Below are 11,517 nucleotides of genomic sequence, written 5' to 3' on the forward strand. Positions count from 1 at the left end.
ACTAACAATCAGGGAAATGCAAATCAAAACCACAATGAGGTTTCACCTCACCCCGGTTAGAATAGCTCACATACAGAAATCTACCAACAACAGATGCTGGCGAGGATGTGGGGAAAAAGGGACACTAACCCACTGTTGGTGGGAATGCAAACTGGTCAAGCCACTATGGAAGTCAGTCTGGAGATTCCTCAGAAACCTGAATATAACCCTACCGTTCGACCCAGCCATCCCACTCCTGGGAATTTACCCAAAGGAAATTAAATTGGCAAACAAAAAAGCGGTCTGCACCCTAATGTTTATTGCAGCTCAATTCACAATAGCCAAGATCTGGAACCAACCTAAATGCCCATCAACGGTAGACTGGATAAAGAAATTATGGGATATGTACTCTTTAGAATACTATACCGCAGTAAGAAACAATGAAATCCAGTCATTTGCAACAAAATGGAGGAATCTGGAACACATCATGCTGAGTGAAATAAGCCAGTCCCAAAGGGACAAATATCATATGTTCTCCCTGATCGGTGACAACTGACTGAACACCAAAAAGGAAACCTGTTGAAGTGAAATGGACACTATGAGAAATGGTGACTTGATCAGCATAGCCCTGACTGTTAATGAACAACTTAATACATTATCCCTCTCAGTATTTTTTGTCTGTTCTACTTAATATGACTGGTTTAATTCTGTAATTAATACACAGTTATTCTTATGTGTTGAAATTTAACTGAAATGTGGTCCCTGTTAAACAGAAGAGTGGGAATAAGAGAGGGAAGAGACGTATAATTTGGGACATGCTCAAGCTGACTTGCCCCAAATGGTAGAGTTAGAAACATACCAGGGGACTCCAATTCAATCCCATCAAGGTGGCATGTACCAATGCCATCTCACTGTTCCAAGTGATCAATTTCATGTCACAATTGATCATAATGAAAGGACTAAGAGTTAAAGGGATCACATAAACAAGTCTAGTACCTGCTAATACTAACCAATAGAATAAATAAAGGGGAGAGTGATCCAACATGAGAAGCGAGATACACAGCAGACACATAGAATGGCAGATGTCCTAAACAGCACTCTGGCCTCAGAATCAGCCCTAAAGGCAGTCCGATCTGGCTGAAAAGCCCATGAGAATATTTCAGGCATGGAAAGCCAAGACACTCTGGAAAAAAAAAAAAAAAAAAAAAAAAAAAAAACTAAATGAAAGATCTCTGTGAGTGAGATCCCAGTGGAAAGAACAGGTCTTCAAAGAAGGAGGTACCTTTCTCTGAAGGGAGGAGAGAACCTCCACTTTGACTATGACCTTGTCTAAACAAGATAAGAGTCGGAGAACTCAAAAGGCTTCCATAGCTTTGGAAACTCATGACTGGAGCATAGGGAGACTACTGATGCCATAAACAGGAGTGTCAATTTGTAAAGTCAACAACAGGAGTCACTGTGCACTTACTCCTCATATAGGATCTCTGTCCTTAATGTGCTGTACATTGAGATTTAATGCTAAAGCGAGTACTCAAACACAATATATTTCACTTTGTGTTTCTATGGGGGTGCAAACTGTTGAAATCTTTACTTAATGTATACTAAACTGATCTTCTGTAAAATAAAAAAAAAAGAAAAGAAATTAGCAATTCCTAACGACTCTCACTGGGATTAAACATGACAATAGGTCTGATCTGATTTCATCATCATTTAAAAAATCATCTATTATTTTTCACTTTATATTTCTGTGTGGGAGCAAACTGTTGAAATCTTTACTTAATGTATGCTAAACTGATCTGTATATAAAGAGAATCAAAAATGAATCTTGATGTGAATGGAAGGGGAGAGGGAGTGGGAAAGGGGAGGGTTGTGGGTGGGAGGGACGTTATGCGGGGGAAGCCATGGTAATCCATAAGCTGTACTTTGGAAATTTATACTCATTAAATAAAAAATAATAATACAAAAATCCCTTCCCCACCCAAAAAAAAACATAGAAGACACAAATAGGAAACAATTTTAAAGGACACAGACAGACTAGAAAATGCATACCCATACGAGAAATGAAACAAGGAAGGACTAATCTATGTAATATCTTCAAGTGTTATTTAAAAAAATATACAGTAGTACATAATTCCTATCAGTTTGTTTGACAAAGATTTTCAACGAAGTTTGAGAAAACATTGTATTTTCATCAAAATTGATACAGGCATTTCTTTTTGGTGATTTTAGCTCCCACATGTGAAGGAGAACCTGTGGTATTAGTCTTTCTGTGTCTGTCCAGCATGTTTTTGTTTTTGTTTTTGCTTTTTTGCTCAAGTTTACTTTGCTATTTTGGGTATTTTTAATACATATTTTTGGATTGTTTTTCTACTTCTATAAAGAATGTCATTGGTATATTGACAGGGATTGCACTGAATACATACTTAAGATGCTATAGATTCTTAATTACAATAAGTCTTACAATCCATGAGCAAGAAATATCTTCACATTTTTATGTCCTTGATGATTTCTTTCATCAATATTTTATAAATTTTATTGTAGAGATCTTTCATTTCTTTGGTTAAATTTATTCCTAAATATTGGATTGTGTTTGTGATATTGTGAATGGGATTTCAAACCTGATGTCTCTTTCAGTGAGATCATTGTTGGTACATAAAAATCCTACTGTTTTGGTTTGCTCCCTTTGTAACTGTGATTTCACTGAACTGATTTATAAATTCTAACAGCTTTTTGCTGTAGTGCTTGGTTTTCATCCAGGTACAACATCATGAAATTTGCAAATGTTAATTTTAAAAGTTTATTTATTTATTTGAAAGGCAATTACAGAGAGGGCAAGGCATAGAAAGAGAAATATTCCATCTATTTGTTCACTCCCCAAATGGCTGCAACAACCAGGCCTGGGTCAGTCTGAAGCCAGGAGCTAGAGATTTATCCAAGTCTCCCACATGGGTGCAGGGGCCCAAGCACTTGGTCCGTCCTCTGCTGCTTTCCCAGGTGCATCAGTAGAGAGGTGGATCATGAGTGGAGTATCCAAGAATCCAACTGGTGACCATATGGGATGCTCATGCTGCAGGCGGTGGCTTTACCCACGATGCCACAGAGCTGGTCCCAAATATGGTGATTTTGAATTACTACTTTCCAATTTTAATTACCTTATTTATTTTCCCTCCAAAATGTTCTTGCTAGTACTTCCAACAATATACTGAATAAGACTGGTGAAAAATGGACATTTTTCTCTTATTCCATATTTGAAAAGAAGTGATTTCTGCTTTATATTTTTCAGTATAAAAGTAGCTGTTGGTCTGTCTCATAAAGGCTTTATAATTTTGAGATGTGTTCTTTTTATTCTAATTTGTAGAGGATTTTTTTTACTATAGAGATATTCGATTTTATCAACTACTTTCTGTGTCTGTTAAAATGCTCACATGATTTTTCCCTCATTCTGTTGATGTGATTTATGAGGTTTTTGATTTCCAAATGTTGAATCACCCTTGCATCTTTAGATGAAATCAAACTTACTGTTATGTATAATCACTGGTGTAGCTTTGGATTTGGTTTACTAATGTTTTGTTGAAAACTTCTGCATTTATGTTCATTAAGCATACTGGTCTGTAGTTTTATTTTTTGTGTTGTGTCTTTGGTATTGGTATTGGTAATGCCAGCTTTCTGAAAAGTATTTTATAGTTTTCTTTTTTAAAAATATTTATTTACTTGAAAGGCAGTTACACAGAGGCGGGGGAGGGGTAAGAGAAATAGCAAAAGCAAGAGTGAGCAAGAAAGAGTCTTTCATCCATTGGTTTACTTCCCAAATGACTGCAATGGCCAGGGCTGAGCCAATCCTAAGACAGGAGCCAGGAGCTTCTTCTGGGTTTTCCTCATGGGTGCAGGGGTCCAAGGACTTGGGTCATCTTTTACTGCTTTCCAAAGCCATTAGCAGAGAGCTGGATCTGAAGTGGAGCTGCCAGGCTTCAAATTTTCAAAGTGGCACCCACGTGGGATGCTGGCATTCAGGCCAGGGCTTTACCTGCTTCTGCCACAGTGCTGGCCCCTTACAGTTTTGTATACTCTAAAATATTTTGCAATAATTTGAAGAGTATTTGAGTTATTCCTTTTTAAATGTTTTATAGAATTTAGGGTTTTCTTTGTTGGGAAACTTTTATTAATTACTACTTCAGTAGTATTTCTTCCTATGGCCTATTTATATTTTCTATATCTTCCTTGTTTAATCTTAATATGTTACACATATTCAGGAATTTACTTGAGGCTTTTAATTTGTTAACACACAGTTCATAGCAGCTTTTTATGACCCATCATATTCTGTAGTATCAACTGTAACATCTACTTTTCTTCTCAAATTTTATTTATTGAGGTTTTTTTCTTCTTTCTTTTGTTACTCTGGGTAAAGGCTTTTCTATTTTGTTTATCTTCTTAAAGAACCAGCTATTTGTTTTATATCTCTAATATTCTTTTAGTTTCAATTTCATTTATGACTGTTCTTATATTTATTTTTTCTTGTGCCCTGCTAATTTTTGCCTATGGCTTGTTTTTCTTTTTCTGTGTTTTTTTTAAAGATTTATATATTTTTTTGAAAGTCAGAGTTTTGTTTTTTTTTTTTTTTGAAAGTCAGAGAGAAGAGGCAGAGAGAGAGGTCTTCCATTCACTGGTTCACTCCCCAATTGGCCATAACGACCAGTGCTGTGCCAATCTGATGCCAGGAGCTTCTTCCAGGTCTCCCACACAGGTGCAGGTTCCCAAGGACTTGGGCCATATTCTACTGCTTTCCCAGGCCATAGCAAAGAGCTGGATAGAGGCCGGCACCATGGCTCACTTGGCTCATCCTCCACCTGTGGCGCTGGCACCTCAGGTTCTAGTCCTGGTTGGGGCACCTGGTACTAGTCCCAGTTCCTCCTCTTCTAGTCCATCTCTCTGCTGTGGCCCAGGAGGGTAATGGAGAATGACCCAAGTGCTTGGGTCCCTGCACCCACATGGGAGACTGGGAGGAAGCATCTGGCTCCTGGCTTCAGATTGGCACAGCGCCAGTTGTGGCAGCCAATAGGGAGTGAACCAACAGAAGGAAGACCCTTCTGTCTCTCTCTTTCACTGTCTATAACTGTCTCTATCTCTCTCTCTCTCTCTCACTGTCTAACTCTGCCTGTGCAAAAAAAAAAAAAAAGAAGAAGAGCTGGATAGAAAGTGGAGCAGCCGGGTCTCCAACCGGTGCCCATATGGGATGCCAGCACTTCAGGCCAGGGTGTTAAACCACTGCACCACAGTGCTGGCCACTTTTTCTGGGTTTTTCAGATGCAGCATTAGACCATTTATTTAAGATCTTTCAAATTTAAATGTAAGCACTTGTCATTATAAAATTCCCTCTTAATACTGCTTTTGCTGTGTTCTATGCTTTGATATGTTGTGTTTTCATATTCATTTGTTTTAAGAAATTTTCTGACCTCTTTTTAATTTTTTAAAATGATGCATTGGTCATCATGTTGTTTAATTTTCATGTACCTGTGAACTTTCCAGTGCCCTTTTTTATTATTATTGATGTCTAGTTAGATTGATTTCAGTCTGAGAAGGTAGGCGCATGGTATGATTTCAATCTTTTGAAGTTCTTGAGACTTGATTTCTTCATTAGTAATCAGTGTCAGCATTGTCTACATGTGCCACAGGTTTCTGTTCTTCAGCCTTTTGTGGATGTTACAGTATGACTTTGAAGTGGCATGAGCTTCCATAGGTTCTTAGTCCCTAGAGTTGTCAGCCATACTGGGGTTTGTGATGTCCGTATCCACATTTCTGGTCATGCTACCCTTTTCTACCAGGCAAATATGAATATTTCTGGTGTTTGTGGCAGCAAAATTTATGGCCTTTTTACTATACTATGTGGATAAGACATTCCCCAGGTCCTGATATGTTAGCCTGACTAATACCCAGAAATTTAGCATCATGAGTTCAAGTCCCAAGCTGGGAAATGTTAAGGAGACATTCCCTGAGTCCTACAGGGTGAATACAGTTTATGCTGAGGGTTGTGTATCAGCAGGTCTGGGTCTGGAGCACTGGAATGCTTATAGGCTCCATTCCCTAGGGTCTAGGTGTATTTACATGACTCTCTGAAATACAGTACACAGAGTGACAGCCCTGGAGATACAGGATACAGCGGGGTCCTTATCCAGGTCTCTCAGGTTGACTGCCAATTATTCCAGGAATTGAATTCCAGCCTGAAGCATACAAAGATAGGATTGTATAACTCCCACAGATGAGTGTTATTCCAGGGTTTATAACACCACCAGCAGCAATCTTAGAGCTTCAGATATTGGAGAGAACTTTCCTTTGTGCCTACAAGGCATGCAAAAATGATGCACTGTCCTGCCTTCCAGCACCATGTGCCAAGAGTTTCAGAAGAGGCCTCTTTAGTTCTGGTACTCTGGAATTCTGTATGAGATGCTACTGGTTCTCACGGCCATATGAGGCCGTGAGAATTTCTCTATATTGTACAGAGTAAGCAAGTAGAGCTCCAGAGCTCCTGCAGTTGCAGAATTCACAAGGGCTGTCTCTACCATGGAAAATGCCCATGCTGTTTCTGGGGAATTCTGGTAGCAAAGGGGCTGCTTGCTTCATCCAAGGCAGGTGGAGTACAGTAGCTTCTTAAAAGTAGCTTGGGTCTGGCACTTTAGGGACAGACGAAGGCAATGTGGGTTTTGTCTTGGAAGCAAGGAAGTTGCTCAAAACCCAATCATCCCCCACAAATCTGCTTTCACTTGTAGGAAGCCTCCAAAAGGAGACACTGTATTGAATATTTTCCCATTTTGTATTAAAATGAGTATCTTGGCTGGGAAAGAAGGTTTTAAAACATAGTCTTATGTTTATATAATAAGGTAAATAAATTTTTACTAACCACTTTTTACACAATCTTAAAGTTATCATTAAATTCTAGAATTAATTCCAAAGACTGAAATGACTACCTCCACTGTGATAGCTACAGCCTTATAGCTAATGTGTGCTCTTCCCCTCCCCCCTTTTGTTCAACAAACAGACCCACCAATCATCATTTCACTAGCTGAAAGGCACTAAATAATTTTCTTCATAGTACCACAGGGACCTAATATCTCCAAGTCAAACAGATAATTGGTTCTTGATTTTGACACCAAGAAATGAATCAGTAAGTTATCAGAGGATGACTTCATAATTGCAGAAGGGTTTTAACTTGCTAGCCTTTTTGAGAAATGAAATTATATTTTCCAATAGACATATCTATCACAGTATCTGACAGAGATGATCAATACATCATCATAAATAAAACCAGCAAGCATACCATAGTGATTATTTGCACTTTTAATGCATTTGTTAACCTTTATTGAATAGATTTATTGTCATACAATGAAGATAACTGGGTAAAAGCTCTGTCAATCATATGGAAAAACATAAAGGTCACTTTTTATAAGTAAAACTTTCAAGTTTGCACTTAAAAAGCAAACTAAACAAAAAGCACACTGGCAAGGTGGTTTTCACAGAATGACACACTATATTCAAAACTGAGAAAATGAAACAATATTGATGCCCCATTCTTAAAAATTAGTCAGATTTTTCCCAAAAAAATAAGGTAGACACTCCTAGTGCTGAGTTCTGCTGAAACTTTAAAATATATAGTAAAATAAAAATACCAAAAGTAGACAGCTCCACATAAAATGAGAACACATTTCCCTAACAAAATTCAGAAAGAGTCCTGATTTCCCCACCACTGAAATCCTGTAAGTTTCATTGGGCTAATGATGCTTCACTGCCCTACTCTGTTATTAGTGGTCAACAAATGTAGATTCTGAATCTACTTTTTTTCTATCCAATTAAAGAACTACATTGGTGATGAGGCAGAAAATGAACAAATTAAATGCAAATACTTTAATTTTCAGAAATTCTGATTTTTTTTCATTACTTTACCTCTCTGCAAATTGAAAGAAATATTTTTGAAATGTTTCTAATAAATTAGTATAGAAAAATTATGTTTGGTACATTAACAGAAGCTATCCATTTTCTCAAAGTACATGAATTTCAATTATTTTATTATTTGGTTTGTGGTCATTTGTATTATCACAATTGCCATAAAAATGATAACTTCAAAATTAAGCCTACAACTAGAGATAAAAAACTATATTTCTATGAATTGTCTATGAGGCAGATGTTATCCAAACATCTCTTATAGATTTCCATTATTCATTATTCCTGAAAAATCACTTCAGAGACAAAACAATTATTTGTTCAAATTTGTGACAACATCTTAATACTTCTGATAACTATAATCAATAGCAGGTAGTAAGACTTGTTTTCTGATGTGTTATATTAATGTATTTAAGTAATTAATAATGTATTTTAAGATAATTCTATTAATGTGTAAGTTTAGTGAAGAAATCTTAATAACACCAGAGATTGCTTAAAAGTGAAAAAATATTATAATTTGAATGAAACTGGCTGATATTGAAGGTTCCCTTCCAAAAGAGAAATTCTATAAATCAATAAACTTAAAATTTGCTTTTATTACTAGGCATTTATCTTCATAGAAATATAACATTTAATTTATATCTAATAGTATAGTTCATTTATATATTATAAGTACTACAGGATTTTTCTTAGCTTATTCTTAAAAAAAAAAAAAAACTACAAGATAACACTTTGGCTCTCCTGAACTGAAAATAATGAAAATGTTGTTCACTATGAACTGCTTAAAAAAAGTACATAGGCTGGCGCCGTGACTCACTTGGCTGATCCTCTGCCTGCAGCGCCAGTACCCTGGGTTCTAGTCCCGGTTGGGGCCCTGAGTTCTATTCCCAGTTGCTCCTCTTCCAGTCCAGCTCTCTGCTGCTGCCCAGGAAGGCAGGAGGATGGCCCAAGTGCTTGGGCCCTGCACCCGCATGGGAGACCAGGAAGAAGCACCTGGCTCCTGGCTTTGGATCAGTGCAGCACGCCAGCCATAGCAGCCATTTGGGGGGTGAACCAATGGATGGAAGACCTTTCTCTCTGTGTCTCGCTGTCTAACTCTGCCTGTCAAAAACAAATATAAACATATGACCTTGGGAACATTTTTTGAGGCACAAAATCCCTGACATGACACCAGAAGTACATAAGGACATTCAACACACACGGGTCCTTTCTAGCATGTCACATGACAACTTGTAAGATTTTCTTGGTAATACTCAGGCAATATGCATGTTCGTGATTCAGAAAATCTGATGAGGTTGCAAGCAATGAAAATAATAGGTGATCCTAGTAGGAAGAAAAGCTTGAAGTCCTTTCCTTCTTTCCTTGAAAGCCCTAAGAAAGGGTGCCTTCTTCCACATGGGGGGCAGAAGGGCTAAATCTCAAAACTAGGTGGGAGGAGACCTGGAAATTTAGGGACCTCCTGCCAGCGTGCATGCTTTCTATTAAACATGGGTTATCCCCTCTGAAACTCATGGGCATGGTTAACCCAGAGGTGAGAAATTCAGCAGTGAGAACAGGTGAGGCCCTACAGGAAGTGATCAGGATAAATCCACTCATGTGTTCATGGATTAATGCCTTATCCCTAGGGGACCGCAACATAGACCACTTTGGATTGGCCCCCTCTGCACCCCTTCTGTCCGTCCACTGGTTTCTGTGCCACCAAGGCCTCTACCAACAAGAAGACCATCACCGGATGCTGCCCCTAGACCCTGCACCAAAACTGTGAGGTCAATAATACCACTTCCTTCTCATGCACCGAGCCTGTGCTGTTGCACGATTAGCAACAAGAAAACTGACCCAGACCCCTACGCCTAGAGGACTGCTTGAGATCTGCTGCCTCACTCAAGGAAATCAGGTCATACAGGAAGTTCAAGTTCTCCCTCACCACACAGAGATTGGAAAGCTGATGCCTCAGGGTTCAAAGAAGTTGCAGGCGGGGACTGCACACCACCCCGTGGTCCTGACAGCCAGCCCACTGCATACTGGAGTCCTAGTGTCCTCCTGAGGGCTCCTGTGGTGTGGGAAACAAAAACAGTAGCACTGGCTGAGCCACCTGGAGCCCCTCTCAGGAGATATACCTTGTTCGATGACCGTACTTTGTGTAGTTCTTCTTGTCAGTGTATACACTTTAGAAATTGATTACAGCAGAAAACACATATGAACATGTATTTTAAAAAAAAAACTTGTCCTTTAGGAAAATTTTAGACCTATAGAGCTAAAGAAAAAAAAGGTACAAATGTGAACTTTTGAATAAACACCTAGCTTTCATGAATGCATGGTGTTATAAACCACACTAAATATATCACTGAGAACCAGAAGTAAATTGGACTGTCTTATTTTGTGATTTGAAATCTAACATCCTTTACTTTTCCTGCACAGAAGGTAAATTATGTTGTGATATGAAACTCAGTCTAAGTTTAGATACACAGGGGCAAGTTGCTTGCTCTAATGAAAACAAATCTGTTAGATCACTTACCCCAGATATTCCACTACCTTTAAAATAATATATCTATCATAGTGCATCATGAAGAAAATATATTTATGCCTAAAAATTTAAGCACAACTATTACAAAGTGTTCAACAAAACTTAAAATTGTATGTTTTCAATATTGTGAAATGGAACATTTTTCTTTGCTTCCCAATAAAAGCATGTTGCAGTTTAATATCTTGAGAATAAGAAGTGAGAGTTTATAAAGTGAAATACATTTTAAGGAGAGAATTTATAATGTTTATTTTTGAACCATTTATAAAATGTTCATTTTGAAATGCATTTTTTACTTCATTTGCATTTTAAAATTGTAACATTATCTATATATAAGTATTTTCATTCATCCTTACTGGTTATTGCAAACTACCACCTACCAGAATTAATTGCTTCCAACCATTTACAATTTGTTTCTTGACTTCAAGTAACAATAATCGCACCTTGGATAAACCTCATTGGCTACGATACTGCCACTGTGCAAAGTTGTCTCTTCACTTCAAAGAAAAATAATTGATATACCTCTTGAGAAAACAAGTAAAAATAATTTGGCATCGTTTTACAAAATTGAAGTCCAAAGAACTCTAAAACCACTGCAGGAATATTCTATAAACATGTACTCATACATATTGTTCTTACAATAGATTCATACCCATGTCATATGAGAGGAATTCCTTGCTCAGATTCAAAATTTTCACATTCTTCTTAGTATTTAATATGGTGACTGTAGTTGGCACAAGAGATTCTCTTTTTTAATATTTATTTATTTGAAAGTCAGAGTTACAGAGAGGCAGAGTCAGAAGTGGTCAGAGAGAGGTCTTCTATATGCTGGTTCACTCCCCAAATGGCTGCAACAGTGGGAGCTGCACTGATCTGAAGCCAGGATCCAGGAGCTTCTTCCAGGTCTCCCATGTGGGTGCAGGGGCCCAAGGACTTGGGCCACCTTCTACTGCTTTCCCAGGCCATAGCAGAGAGATGGATTGGAAGGGGAGCAGCCAGGTCTCAAACCACCACACATGTGGGATGCCAGCACTGCAGGCAACAGCTTTACCTGCTGCGCCACAATGCTGGCCCCACACAAGTGATTC

General features: G+C 38.1%; 1 pseudogene; it reads right to left on the reverse strand.

The window, feature by feature from the left end:
• Positions 1 to 10,793: 10,793 nt before the first annotated feature.
• On the reverse strand, positions 10,794 to 10,917 carry LOC127490123 (U4 spliceosomal RNA; annotated as a pseudogene).
• Positions 10,918 to 11,517: the final 600 nt, after the last annotated feature.

This window comes from Oryctolagus cuniculus, chromosome 12, assembly GCF_051225735.1.
Source record: "Oryctolagus cuniculus isolate XC-2025 breed Fujian yellow rabbit chromosome 12, ASM5122573v1, whole genome shotgun sequence".
Classification (NCBI taxonomy): Eukaryota; Metazoa; Chordata; class Mammalia; order Lagomorpha; family Leporidae; genus Oryctolagus; species Oryctolagus cuniculus.